The 15,468-nt window shown below is 38.1% G+C and overlaps 1 long non-coding RNA gene across 1 annotated transcript; it reads right to left on the bottom strand.

The window, feature by feature from the left end:
• Positions 1-4,528: 4,528 nt before the first annotated feature.
• Positions 4,529-5,087, bottom strand: LOC147521415 (uncharacterized). The gene is made up of 2 exons (XR_015193958.1): positions 5,019-5,087; positions 4,529-4,739 (listed from the first exon to the last, which is right to left on the bottom strand). It is a non-coding gene; the product is annotated as an uncharacterized LOC147521415 (long non-coding RNA).
• Positions 5,088-15,468: the final 10,381 nt, after the last annotated feature.

Raw genomic sequence — 15,468 nt, 5'->3', positions numbered from 1 at the left:
TCTTATGCATTGTTTTTTCGATTCTCTCTGGCATTTCGTTAACCCTTTTCTTTTGTAATATCCTATTCCAAAATAGTGGGGTACTATTAGTATTTTGAAATAGTGGGGGATTGTTGGAATCTCTAAGTGTATTTCGAAATACATGTGAGTGTGTGCAAAGTGGAGGAGATGAACCATATGTGTTCTCTCCACTTTAGTGCATAGTAGATAGTCCCACATTGGTTATCCACCACATCGGGTTGGATTTGGACTTGGGCTTGGGCTTACTGTTGTGGGTAGTGGTTTAACCAATTGCCTAAACTTGTTTTGCTTTTTTCTTCAGCAGCAAGTTTCGGTGTTATATTAGGAGTTGGTCTCTCTTCCTTATCAGTTTAGGAGACCAACCTAACCTCTATAAATAGGACTGTGAGTCCATAGAGGTATTGACTTGATCAGAAACTCAACTCAGAGAAACATAAAACTCAAACCAGTCATTTTCTTCTTCTCTTCTTCTGTCGCCCCTTGAGAGAGTTATATTGTCGTTTCAGAGGGTAGTACGTTTCTAGTGCAAAGTCGTCAGTTTGTTAACCATTGAATCCTGTGAGAAAAGGCGCCTTGTTTGCCTTTCGCACCATTGGAAGGGGCGAAATCTTTCCTTAAGGACAGCCTAATCCGCGCCTTGGTTATTCCCAGTTACTGCTGTCCTTGTTTCTTCATTGCTATTGTTCCTTCAGTTCTACTTTAGTTGCTGTGTTCATACAACTATTCTAACAGATACGACGACCACATAAAATTATGTATTTGATTCATAGGTAGTTGGGAGACCAATTTTCTCTTGCTATCTTAATTTTTGACTACTTCGAGTATTCGGTTACAAATCAACGACAGTTAGAAACTTGTGGTGATAATGGTGGATATAATTGGTCATGGATAGCTTGTGATTGTAATTGTGGTTGAAGGTGGAGGCGACGAAGGTCGTGGCGATAAAGGTGTCATTATTGCTTTGCTGTTATTTATTTTTTTATTTTTTATTATATATTTTGTGATGTTATTTTTTGTATAATTGTTTTTAACTATGTTTTGAGGCCGTGTTAAGGATATATTCGAAATAAGTTGGTGCTTTATCATAGACACTAAAATTGTATGATTTATAATAGGGAATTAGTTTCTACAAATCATCTATTTTTTAGCAATTTTTTTTATTTGATCAAATAAATAAGAATTGGAACACTAAAAGTGTTTGATTCGTAATAGGAAATTACCTTATACAAATCATCTATTTTTTAGCAATTTTTTTTATTTGATCAAATATATAAGAATTGAAAATACACTTGAACTCTCCAAATATAAGAATTAGAAATACACTCAAACTCTTCAAAGAGTTTCCATGTACGTGAGATTGTAGGCTATTAGAAAATACTATCTTTTACATTAGATTGCCACATAGGATAGAGAAAAGGCTAACTCTCATATTAGAGTGCCACATAGGAGAGAGAAAATCCTTCTTTAAAATGCCCCCCTCAAGATGAAATACTCTGTGAGAGGATTGAAAGCTTGGATCTTAAATAACAATGTCTCTATCTTGAAAGCCCTTTAGTAAACACATCTGCAAGTTGATCGTGAGAACAAACATAGCTAATTTTGAGTGATGCACTGGTAACGAGTTCTCTGACAAAATGGTAATCGACTTCAATGTGTTTAGTTCTGGTGTGAAAAGCTGGGTTTGAAGCAAGGGAAATGGCATTATTATTATCACACCATACAACTGGTAAGTGATATATTGAAATCTTAAGATCTCTGAATAGTTTCTTTAACCATGATAATTCTGCTGCATTGTGAGCCAAAGAACGATATTCTGACTCTGTGCTCAACCTTGCAACTGTAGCTTGCTTTTTGGCTGACCAAGCGATAGGTGTATTACCATAATAAACTACATAGCCACTTGTGGACCTTCTCTCAGAGGGGGACCCTACCCAATCTGCATTAGAGTATGCATGAATGCTCTGATGTCCAGTCTGTACTCCTTTGTGAATAAGAAGCTCATAGGATATAGTCCCTTTAAGATACCTTAGAATTCTTTTAGCAGCTGCAAAGTGTGTAGATTTTGGACTGTGTAAGTATTGACAAACTTGATTTACAGAATACGTTATGTCAGGCCTAGTCCATGTAAGATACTGCAAAGCACCAACCATTGATCTATACGCAATACCATCTTCTAATATTTCACCTGAAGTTGCATCTAACTTCTCTGTAGCTGATGCTGGAGTAGATGTAGGCTTAGCTCCTTCCATATTATGCTTTTTCAGCAAATCCACTATGTATTTGGATTGACAGACAAACATTTTGTCTTTTGTTCTTGTCACCTCAAGACCTAAAAAGTAACTCAATTCTCCCAAGTCTTTTAAAGCAAAGGCTGATGATAGATGCTTAATAATAAAATTACAATTAGAAATGGAGCTCCCAGTAATAAGTATATCATCAACATATACCAGCAGATAAGTAATATGACCTTGATGTTCTTGAATGAAGAGTGAGTTGTCTGCATTTGAAGGAGTGAACCAATAGACAACAGAGCTTCCAGAAGAGAAGAGTACCATGCACGAGGTGCTTGTTTAAGCCCATATAGTGATTTTAGAAGCTTGCAAACTTGAGTAGGTCTTGTCTTGTCGATGAAACCAGGTGGTTGAGTCATATAAACTTCCTCTCATAATGTGCCATGTAAAAAGGCATTGGAGACATCAAGTTGTTTTACCAGCCAATTGTTTTGAACTGCTACTGCTAGAAGTAGTCTTATAGTAACTGCCTTAGCTACAGGACTAAAAGTTTCAAAATAGTCAACCACTTCTTGCTGACTGAATCCTTTTGCAACCAACCTAGCTTTCAGTTTATCCAACTCTCCAGTCTGCTTTTGTTTGACTCTGAAAACCCATTTGTTTTCACTAGATTTTGATTTGTATAAGGAACTAAGATACAGGTTTGGGTTTTTATCAAGGCATTATACTCTTCTAACATTGCTTGTCTCCACCCTGGATCTTTAATAGCTTTGCTGAAACAAGTTGAGCTATTGGGAGAACTTGTGTTGAATATGCTGAATAGCATTGAGGCAAGGGATGTTTTGTAGTGTTTTTGATGACTGATAATGATAAGATCTTTTTCTTTTGAAAAATGCCACATTTCCCTCTTGTGTTCATTGTATGAGCATTTGTCAAATGATTTTTGAAAGTGAGAATTTGTGCTGGTACAGCTGAGGAAACATGTGATGATTCTGGAGTAGGTAATTGATTTGATGATAGACTCGGAAATGGAATGGGTGAATTATTGAAAGTAGTAACCAGTGAAGATGAATGTATTATATGAGATGAATCTGAATTAATTGCAGGAATAGGTGTATGAACTGGTGAATGATTAAGTGAGTGAACAGGTGAGTGACTGGTGAGTGACTATGTGATTGTGATGCAAATACAGCTGGAGTAGGAAAATGAGCTGAAGAAATATCATTTTGAGGAGAAAAATACATTGAAGAAGAGTTAACAAATGGATTAAAAGATGAAATGAAACTATGATCAGATGATACAAAAGGCTTTTAAAATGATTCAGACGAGTTGGTTTTGTAAGGAAAATGGACTTCATTGAAAATAACATTTTGAGAAACATATATCCTTCCAGTACTAGGATCTAAGCATCTATAGCCTTTATGATTCAAACTATACCCCATAAAAACACATTCTTTGGTTCTGGCTTGAAACTTGTTTGTTGTATAGGGTTTTAGCCATGGATAACAGGCACATCCATAGCTTTTGAGATAGGTATAGTCTGGTGGTTTATTGAAGAGTTTTTGATATGGTGACACATAGTTAAAGTGTTTAATAGGTAATATGTTGATAAGAAACACAGAAGTATTGAAAACTTCTGTCCAATATGAATATGGGATTGAACTCTGACAGAAAATAGTTCTGCTTAGGTCAGTGAGATGTCTATGTTTTCTTTCCACAACACCATTCTGTTGTGGTGTGTGTGGACACGAAAATTGGTGTTTAATGCCACATTCACCTAGAAAATTTTCAAGGACAGTACTAGTAAATTCTCCTCCTGCATCAGACCTCAAGATTTTGATTTTTGTGTTTAAAAAATTTTTAATTTGAAGTTTAAACTGTTTGAAAACAACAAAGAAATCGGATTTGGCATACAAAGGAAACAACTAACAATAGTTTGTAAAATCATCCACAATGCTAGCATAATATTTGAATCCATAAATTGAATTTCAAGGTGATGGTCCCCATAAATCCACATGAAGAAGTTCTAAAGCATAAGCATCTCTAGACTTAGAATTCTTAAAAGGTAACTGAATACTTTTACCAAATTGACAATTATTACAGAAATTCTGTCGTAGCCCGAATTTCTAAACAATAACAAAGTGAATATTTGAAATATAAATATCTCAAACATCACGATGTTTACTTGTTTAAAAACCCAGACTATGACGGGGTGGATACAACACATACAAAACCCTAACAGCCATATCATAAAAGAATCAACTTAAACTGCACAATCCCGATAATGTTTCCACCATCACTTTATTAAACTATCTTCCATCCAAATAAAACATCAAACAAACTCTCTGAATAAAAATCCTCACTACTATGTTCTCATGTCATGCTAAAAGTAAACTACATTATTACATCCTTCTAATAAGAATCAGAACTAACGGACTGCTCCAGGCAAGAATCCAAATCACACGCCGCGGTTCCACTGCCTTCCACCTATGTTCCCAAGAACACACCCACGTTGCCAAAACAAAGCAAACATGGGTCAGCAAAATGGAATTTGCTGGTATGAGTAGACTAACCACATATAAACATTTCCAATTTTTACTTATCCAACTAACACCTTAAATATATCATAATATACTTATTCTCAGCTTAGAAGACAGGTAGTTCCGTCATTTCAACCGGCATAGTTTCTTCCCAAGCAAGACTCCCATCATATTAACTCGTTATAATAACTTGTTATAATAACTAAGTAATTGAATTAAAACTTACATAAATCCACTGCTATATAAGGGTAGGACCGCGTCCCTGTACAAAATATTATTAAGTCCTACCCTCCTGCAAAAGAAAGTTAGAAATCTTGTATAACATATGTAGATATCCTATAGGTATTCAAATGTAAGCCCAAACACACTTGATCTTAGCACTTTTCAGTGTTTTTAGAAATTTACTTACTACATGCTAAAACTCAATAATTCCTTACTCACTGTTTTTCTTTTAGAATGCCAATCTAGTTCGAGTAGGGATTTCGTTCCAACTTCTAAGACAAGAATCTAAATGATCACAACTGAAATCTACACCTTGGAGAACTAAGTGAGAAGGATTTGATAGATAGATTTTTTTTTTACACAAGTTATCTAAAATTTGTAAGTTTGTTTTATAGTTAAATGAAAGAGAGAGAAAGATAGGGAAGGATTAATCCTACTCATGCAAGGCCTAGCTACAAGTCTTTTACAAACAAGTCACTACCATCTCAAATCCCTAACATAATATACCTATCTCTAAACATACCATGCTAGCATATAGAATTGAAATGATATTTCATCTCTGAAATATTATTCCAACTCCTAGTTCGATCTACTTTACAACAGTTGATCAGGTATTCGTCAATCTCTGTCATTTTGGGACAGGATGAAAAATAGAACCTAAGTCTTTTAAGTAGTGATTTTGGAATCCTAAATTTGTAGCCTGATCCTCACATGAGCATCATTAACCGTCCCCTAGGGAGAGTTTTAACTCATGATCCTAGGATTTGATTAAAACTACAAGTAAGATAAGTAAAAAGAGATAGAAAGAAGAAATGAATACAAAGCCAACTAATTACTTAAGGAAAACAGAAGTTTTTATTCAAGAACTAGAAGGTGTAGTCCTCTGTTTCGACCCCCACCTACATGGCAAACGTCCATTAGTAGGGGTCTCTATTTTATTCATTTAATCAACAGGGCTAAAACCCAATTCGCAATATCATGGATCAATGTACAGGCCCATTAACTCATGTGTCTAAGGCTGAACCTTAGCCACATGGCTTGCCACTAATATACATTGATTTATGTCCAGATTCATTTCTTATCAAAAAGATAATTATCAGTTGACAGTTATATTCTATCACAATTACTCAAGACACAAGATTACTTGAGCTACAAGGACTCTCTACTCTACCTATATAAATACCACATTATTTTTCATAAGGAACTACGTGGAAACTTGATCCCTAGAGCATAGATCTTGGGTACGTATGCAGTCATTATTTGGTTCAGTTTCATCTCCCCCAACATCAAAATCCTCTGTTTCTTAGTGCGTTCTTTACCATTGCTCTCGTTGTGTTGAAGCAGTTTATTGCCGAAACATAATTGGCGCCGTCTGTGGGGATAGAGAATTCATTATCACGTGAAATAATCAAGATGGTAAGCACGACAAGAAGATCCATCCTAAGTCTTTTGCTCCTGAAGAATGGGTTCTCTGTAGAAACCCAAAGCTTATAGAATCAAGAAAGTTTGGAGAAAATTGGCAAGGACCCTACATCATAGATCGTCCAGCATCTAAGGGGTCATATTTCCTCCGTACTATTTCTGGAAGAATGATAGAGAAGTCATGGAATGCTTACCACCTTCGCAAGTTTTACCATTAGGAAATTTTTTGCATTTTTACATTACTCCATCAATAACAAATCTATCCATCTATGTAGTTCGTTCTATTTTATCCATCAATAAAGACATTCAACTTCCATTCTCTTAGTTTGGGTGTCATTTTACATTACTCTATTCTGCTGTACTTTTACTTTCATCAATATCATTCATTAACGTTTATTCCAGAACGGGCATCCATATTATGCCTTTTTCGGTCAAAGTAAGTCGCATTCATGCCTACTTGACGGAAATCCGAGTCAATAAGATGGTTATTCTTGCTCGGAACAATTATTGCAATACTCCCAAATTACAATATCCGTGCAAATTCCACTACTAAGGCAACGGCGTTGTGTTTTAGTTTGGTCACAGTGCACGGGTGACGACTTTGCACCTTTGACAACTCCAACAGTTGTCAAGCCGTGCTTCACGTTCGGTACAAATATTTTGACACCTGAATAGCTAGGTTCATTGAGGACGATCATGTCCCCTTTGTATTTCAATAATTTTAAATAGTGATTTTATATTGGGAGGTTTATTCTCTCTACATGGGGGCGTCTCATTCTTTTACATTCATCAATCAACAACACTAAGTTTTATGAAGGTATGTTATCTGACATCACAATGATATTCAATGGCCAACACATACTTTATTTTTATTTTCATAAAAAGAATTTTTAGCTCTACGGTATTACATACTCGCAATCACATGATCATTGGTTTGGGAAAATCCGATGGTTCCTTCCCAACTTTTCGCATATACAACTCGTACAAATCTTTGTAATTCATCTTCTCGCGTTCTAGTTCATCTCCCATTTCTATTAAAGTCTCTGTCAATTCTCTTACGGACGATTCACAGTGTGCCATTTGCACGTGATCTTGGCCGAGCCGCTCGTTTAAATCTGTCATTCTCTTGTTATTTTTCTCTACCTCCTTTTAAGACGTTTAAGTTCGATCTTTTTGGTCGCCAAAGTGACTTCAATTATATCACATCTGCTTTTAAGTGTTTGTGTTCCTCCATTATCTCACAGGCTTTCCCAATTCTTCATGACGATCTCTCCCTGCTTCTTCCGTCCGCTCGGTTAAGCTTTTGTTTTCGTCTTCTAACTCTCTGATGGTGCCGTTTAATGCTTTGTTTGCCTCTTCCAATTTTTGGTTGAGTATCTTCACTTTCTCTATTTCTTCTAAGGCATTGACTTCATTCGAACGATATTTTTCTTCGCGACTTTTTTTTTCATGAATTTCTTTGGCTCATTACTACGCCGTTTTAAAAAAAAAAAAAAAAAAAAAAATCTGATTTCATTATCTTTCAGACTTAAACACAAGTTTGCAATAACTGATAAAAAAAAAATACTATCATACCTGGTTCATACTATCGAAAATCATTGACACTACTCTGTCATATTCTCCGATGTTCTCCGTATTCTGGTCACAGCTTTGATATTTTTCGAGCCCTTCCATTGGCATAATCCCGGGCGATCCCTTCACTTCGTCTTCCAAGCTTGAACATCTCTGCTTCATCTAATATTTTCATCAGTTTAGTGTTGGACACAAATTTCTTTACCATCCTAACGCAATAGTAAAAATCAACGGTCAACTTACCATTAATAGATTCTGTGGTTTTCCTCCATGAGTAATATTACCCCTGACGCCACTTGCCAGTGGTTGTTGGATTCTTTGCTCTTGCATTTTGCTTTGCCGTTTATTTTCTTTCACCGACTTTGTGTTCATTGCACTATCTTTTGTAAGTATCACTGTTTCATTCTTTTCCTGTATATACCAAACCAGAACGAGATATTACATTTCACCACACTTTACATATCTATGTTTTCTACGATTTACATACCTTTTCCTCTTGATGTTCGTATGTATTATATTATTCGCGATGCGGGATGTTTGGTGCATTGTAGTCTCGTCCCTCGAGGCATCATACATTGTAACGTTGGTTGTCTCTCTTGGTCTCCGTCAGCGTTTTTTTTTGTGGCACATCTTCTTTTGTACAATTCACTTTTTTTTGTTTGGCAAACTCAAAGACTAGTTCTCATTTGGGTTAACTCCGTTCCATCTTCTTTTTCACTCTCCCTTTTGCCGAATATTGCATTTCTGAGACTCTTACTCTTCTTCGCCATTTCGCTTTGTGTCTCCTTGGACCTATCGGGCCGTTGTTCGATACCCCCATAATTTCGGAAATCAACGATATCATCAAAGTAGCTAAGATCTACCAATCTTTCATCAGAGCATTCATGAAAGAAGAACCGAAGATTGCTCTCCACTTCCTTGTCCAATTCAATGTCTGGTAGTATACTCGCGTTTTCTGTTAGACACAAAATGACTCGTGTTAGTCAACAGTTTACTCGTCGTACAATTTTCAATACTTATATTTTGGTTTACCTCGAAATCTGTTCGGCACTTTAAACTCTGTCGGATTCCACTTCCCTCGCAAGCGGTACAGAAATCTATCCCATCCGGTGTATACTTTTGGGAACCCTTTAAAACTTCTGTTTGAATCTTTAAATTCAACTTCAAATTTTATGTACCCTTTCGTCAGTATGGCTTTCGGTCATATCAACGCAAAGATTTCTTGAGCCCCGAACCTTCTGTTAAATTCATTTTGTAAACGGTGTGCTCTTGTAAAGATTAACCAGAACGATATTGGCAATTGTCCCGGTGCAATTTGCCACCACTCCAGTAATTGGCGCTTATTTCTTTTTTCAACGGGATTGCATTCCCGCAATTTAATTGTGTGTAAGCCATTACTACTTCATCTTCTTCGACTTTCGCTTTTCAAATTGCATTAACACTTCATCCATCTCAAATTTCTCGACTCTAGTATTTTCTGTATTTCCTTGCGACCATCGACGCGGTTCCGTGTAGTCCAGATCGTCACCTTCTTTCCACCTCACCAAGTCTGCGATCGTCATCGAAGTTTCTTTCGAGTATTTTTCCCCTCAGATAGTACGGTAGAGTCTACGAAACAATAGAACGAAAAAAATCGGGTCGATTGCTTGAACACCGGTTTCTCTAAAGCCACAAGGGTGAACCACCGGATAAAGGGGTCACAGTGCACGGTGCCCTCCCCTAGCGTAATCGTGACTATATCGTATTTGATTTATATCGGTTTACACGCTTTCATCATCTTCATTCTTCACCATCTTTACAACAAAGATGAAGAATTACAAGCCGCGACCACACCAAAAGTTTACTTTTTGGCTCGTCTCGACATGTTCGAACAGAGAGTTCCTAAGGTGAAGCGATAACTCAAGCTAAGCGTTATAGAAGGCAAGCAACCGGAGGAGGGAACTCTGTTGCCGACTTCCGCTCGCCGTTAGCAGCCCTTGCTTATGAAATTGTTAGGAATATACAACTTAATTGTACTTACTCTTTACCAATTACCAAACTATACAAACCTTTTGTCTTGTAAGTGTCTTGTACTTCTTAATTAAATCCGAGCCTAGTGTAGATACACTATGTCCTTAAGACAGATTTTCCCCCTCACGGTGCTTGAAGGTTGATGGGAAACTATCTCCCAAGATAGAACGGATTTCCTTCTATAGAAAGCTAGCACTTCAATTCTATAGACTCAGCGAACACAACATAGTATTTGACTAAGAACAGAGGGAGAAGAGAAAGATCAGAACTCTGTGTGATCTGGTGTATCTTTCTCTCCAAATTCATCCACTATTTATAGGTGAGTGGTGCCTTTTCGAAACAACACAGTGACTCTTGGGAAAAAGTAAGCAACTCTTTGAAAAGTCACATGTTTCGAAAGGACACACCATTTTCAACATATAAGCAATCGTTTCGAACCAAAGCCTATTTGAAAGGTTGCACCTTTCGGCATGATACATTGTTTTCAAACCAAAGGTGCACATTTTCGAAAGGTTGCACCTTTTCGCATAATGCAATGTTTTCAAACAAATGCATCATTTTGAAAAGGTTTTTCTCACATTACGCATCGTTTCAAAAAAACCCATTTCATCTTAAGTGGGGGTAACTTGGGAGACAAACTACTCATTCATATTTAAATGGATTTGAGCAAATCATTTTTCTAACAGAAATTACTAGCTTGCTAACCTCCCTTAAGGGGCTCCCACAAGGAGTCGAATCGAAACCGCAAGCATAAACCGAAAAGCATAAGCAAGACAAGACAAGATGAGCTAAAGTTAGCGGAACGTGGGGAGACTCCACCGAGTCGGCGCCACTTTAGATCTGTTGCGCTGTAGCCTACCCCAAAGCCCGGTCGAAGTGCTATCAAGCCGAAGAAGAAACTAATTGGTTTACGGTGAAGCGGTGAAGGTCGAGAGCTTTTTCACGAATCACGATCTTTCCTTCACCATCCCTAGTCCAAGGAAGTTTAACCCCGGCGACGCCTTTACATAGGGTCTTGAAGAGCCTAAGCACCCACTCCCCGCCCTTACCGATTCGGTTTTCTGGCGAAGAGCTAGCCGACAAGTAAGAAGTCGATTTATCCGCTTCAAGGGCGAAGTCAAGTAGCCGGAGCATAGTTCAACAGCCATGCATACAAAACAAAAACAACAAAGAAGATACCGCGAAGTTGCCGAAAAGTCGTGAATAATAACCGCTCTCTTGCAAAGAGGATAGAGGTAGATTGCAAAGAGGGCGGTATCTTTGTTTGGTCGTGTTAAGGTCGATTCGAGAGCATGTGGCACCATCTTTTCGACTTTGTGCACCCGACCCAATGCTATGCCTTCCACTTGCGTTATGAGCCATCGTGAAGCGAGAGAAGAAGATCAAGAGAGACGCACCTGCTAGTCTTAAAACAAAAGACGGAGAAGAAGACGATGAGGCGAGGGGTTACGGATGTAGAGGCGACGTAAGGCGAGGTTGAGTATCGGATATAAGACCGCAGCTTTTCTTCGTCTACCCGCAGCTTTTCTTCTTCCGAACCTACGGGTTTGGATGAGTCTCTCCGTTATCTTTTATTTATACTTTCCTTGCTGGGTCCGGTCTTTACGCCGTTTGTATAAGTCTTCCATCCAAACCGACTTAAGATGGGAGACTTCGGTGATAAGAGTGAGAGGTAGTCTTGATAAGATTTCGAAAGTAAAACATCACCGATAAGATTCACCTTGGTGTTTGCAATGAATGGGAGTTTCTAAATCGGTGAGCTTTCCCCTACAATTTCGAATTCAATCGGTAAAGGCATGTGCATAACAACGACTTCATCTTTGCTCACGTCCCTCACCTTCTATTTATATTTTTTTCAATTCAAATGCTTAAGGGCCCAAACCAAGGTCCAACCAACAATTCAAGCTAGAGAATCATGTCATCAGGTCATGTGCTCACGCCACTAAACCTATATAAACTTGAAAGGCCATTCCGGATGCCACCAATGCATTTCTTTTTCGTCTTCAAACGGCTAATGCACGACACCGCGGTTTTCCTGTCACAATGGTTTAATACTTTGGAGAACACGGTGGTGTTTTCTTCTCTAAGATTTCTGCTAAGTATGTATTTCTCTGTGTTCATCTTTTAATATATACGCTGGTTCAGTGTTTACGTCCGTATGTAATTCTGTTTAGCCAAACCGACTTCATGTGCAAGACTTGATGATAAGCCTTATCCAATCCGGATTTATTTTAGGAGTCCTAGTTTCTGTAGTATTTTCACGTGACATCTTCTCGTTATTTTGGAGATATATCGATTTCCAATTATTTCGTTTCACGATGCCAGCCGATTTATGTTCGTTCCGTCGGATAATTCGCGGATTTTTCTCCACAGTTTTCAACGGCCTAATCCTCGTATTGCTATTCCGGTGGTATGCGTCATCGACATCACTTTTGCCTTGTTACGAAATACGTTCGGTATAGTTTTCGGCACTCAATTTCTTTTTTAATATTTTCGCCCGTATTTGATTTATGTGCATCTTTTATTCTATCTATGCGTTTTCGGCCGTTTTTTCTTTAACTACGTCATTGCGTCCAATCCACGTTAAATTTCACATTTTTTCATTTCCGCTAATTCCCGAATTTTTTTCCGATTGTCCATTTTCTTATCGTTTACGTTCACACGACACTTTGTTATACACTCCGCTTACTCTTCTTTGCCATGTGAACTTTGTTCCGCGACAAAGAAGGCGATTTCGACCCCACCTACGTGGCAAACGCCCATTAGTAGGGGTCTCTATTTTATTCATTTAATCAACGGGGCTAAAGCCCACCGCAATATCATGGATCAATGTACAGGCCCATTAACTCTCATGTGTCTAAGGCTGAACCTTAGCCACATGGCTTGCCACACTAATATACATTGATTTATGTCCAGATTCATTTCTTATCAAAAAGATAATTATCAGTTGACAGTTATATTCTATCACAATTACTCAAGACACAAGATTACTTGAGCTACAAGGACTCTCTACTCTACCTATATAAATACCACATTATTTTTCATAAGGAACTACGTGGAAACTTGATCCCTAGAGCATAGATCTTGGGTACGTAGGCAGCCATTATTTGGTTCAGTTTCATCTCCCCCAACATCAAAATCCTCTGTTTCTTAGTGCGTTCTTTACCATTGCTCTCGTTGTGTTGAAGCAGTTTATTGCCGAAACATCCTCCATTAACAAGTTACAAGCTTTTTTTCTTAAAACTAAAAACTAAAAACTAAAAGTAAAGACATGGAAGTAAATGAAAAGTAAAAGTCAAGGAAGTAAAAGCTAGCTAACTCCCAAAATTAGCCTCCCTTTACATAAGAGAGCCTTTTTCTCTTCTCCCACGTGAAACACTCTCCTCTCATTTATTTTTCACTTATCCACAACTAACCCCCATTTGACACCTTTCATTTTTTTAGATAATCATCACCTAAATCCAACCAACTCATTAACTTCATGCAAGGTGTCAAATTTGCACCAATTATTTGCACCTTTGTCTTGACTTGCATGATGACTCATCAAATCTTATGGGCCCGCCTAGTGGGTCCATGTGCGATCATCGATGGCAGTCCGGTCTTTTGGCATTTTTATAACTTCCGCCTATTTCGTAGAGTTAAATGCGATCGTCGTCGGGCGGTCGCTCGTCGTCGCGATTCGAGTCCCGGTTCTAGAGATATGAGCCGGAAGTTTTGCTTACGTGCCGCGTAATCCCGTTTATTTGGATTACGTACTATTTGAGTCTTTTGGGCTTTAGTCTGGATTTGTTGGGCTTCACATGGGCTTGATCGGAAGGCATGTATATACTCCCTATTCCGTGCTTAAATGCTGCCTTTATCATAATTTTTACATTAGTTGCTCCAACCTAGAAAAAGCATGAAGATGCGATTATTTCATGATTATTAAGCACAAAATTAACCGAAATGTTATGTCTCTACAAGTTTTTATAATATAGTTTTGGGTGCTTATTAACACTCGCATAATCAAATCAATTTCTCTTATCAATTAATCAATTACTTTTCTTATACACCCACCCTTTAGTACCTCTCCACGATTTGCACTCCACACATTTGCCAAATCACACATTTCTGTGTGCCTCTCTCCCACCGAATACCACAATATCATAGCCATCTCTGGGCTTTCATACACATATTTCACAGCCTCTTCGGGCACAAAAACTCAGGTCATTCATGGCACATTCAATGAATACCATAGGTCATTCCCGCCACATTCAAGGAATACCTATCATATCACTAACGGGCCATTCATAGCGCATTCAATGAATGCCCTGGGTCATTCCCGCCACATTCAAGGAATACCCAACCCTACATTCCCGTACACTCAAGGAATACAACTAACCCGCAAGGCGAATACCTTAGTTCCTCTCTAGGGCAGTCCAAACAATCTGGTCATTCATGGCACATTCAATGAATACCCGGGTCATTCATGGCACATTCAATGAATACCCATTTATAACGCTAACGGGCCATTTATGGCACATTCAATAAATGTCCACCTAACATATGACATCATCAGTCATAAAACTCATTTCCAAAACTTGAGGCGTAGAGAGTTCTAAAAGGGTGCAGTAAATTTGTTTACGCATTATTGAACTTTATTGCATATATTATTTTAGAGAACGAAGGAGTATCTTGTTTCTTGTACTTTTGGTTTACGCGTTATTAATTACATGGATATCTAAGTGTCATAGCGTTGTGTATCACAAAAGATTGACATATCACAGAGTAGTAAATACACGTACACAAGTATATTTAGAAAGGTCTTAGCCTAAAGTCAAACATGCTAATAATCCTAGACCTATCCTAATAGACCGAATCATAATCCGAGGTAAAAGTCAAATTTGGGTCAACTTGTCAAAGTCAACCCTGGTCAACAGTCAAAATCAACCTGCCAATGGTCAACAGCAGTCAACCAGCCAGGTCAACTGCAGTCAACCAGACCTAAACTCCTCTAACCCAAAATCCCAGAGACTAAGGCCCAAAGTCTAAACTTAAGTCCAAAAATGAAAATCTAAAGTTTAAAACATCTAAGCCCACATGCCATATTCCGGTCCAAGCCCAAGCCCAACTAAAAAGAAAACAACAGCACGTTTTCTTCTCCTTCTTCCTCCTCCCTTCACTAGCGCCTCCACCACCTATGCAGCCACCACCGGCCATCTATATCCAATATGAACTCAGCGGTTTGGTTCCTGGAGAAAAACCCCATGTACCTATACTAACAATTCGTGATTCCCTTATACTGTGAAAAATCGCTTTTTACGCCATTAACATTTTGTAAAGCTTTAATCGTCCCCTCTCCAGCACCCAATCAACCACCAACAATCCACCTCAACCCAACAACAATCTCACAACCAAATTCAAACAAAAACAATAATTCAAACAACACCAAAACTCAAGACGCCATTACT

Source organism: Coptis chinensis, chromosome 1 (genome assembly GCF_015680905.1).
Source record: "Coptis chinensis isolate HL-2020 chromosome 1, ASM1568090v1, whole genome shotgun sequence".
Classification (NCBI taxonomy): domain Eukaryota; kingdom Viridiplantae; phylum Streptophyta; class Magnoliopsida; order Ranunculales; family Ranunculaceae; genus Coptis; species Coptis chinensis.
Note: the sequence above shows the minus strand (reverse complement) of the source record. Positions and strands in the feature narration are given on the sequence as shown.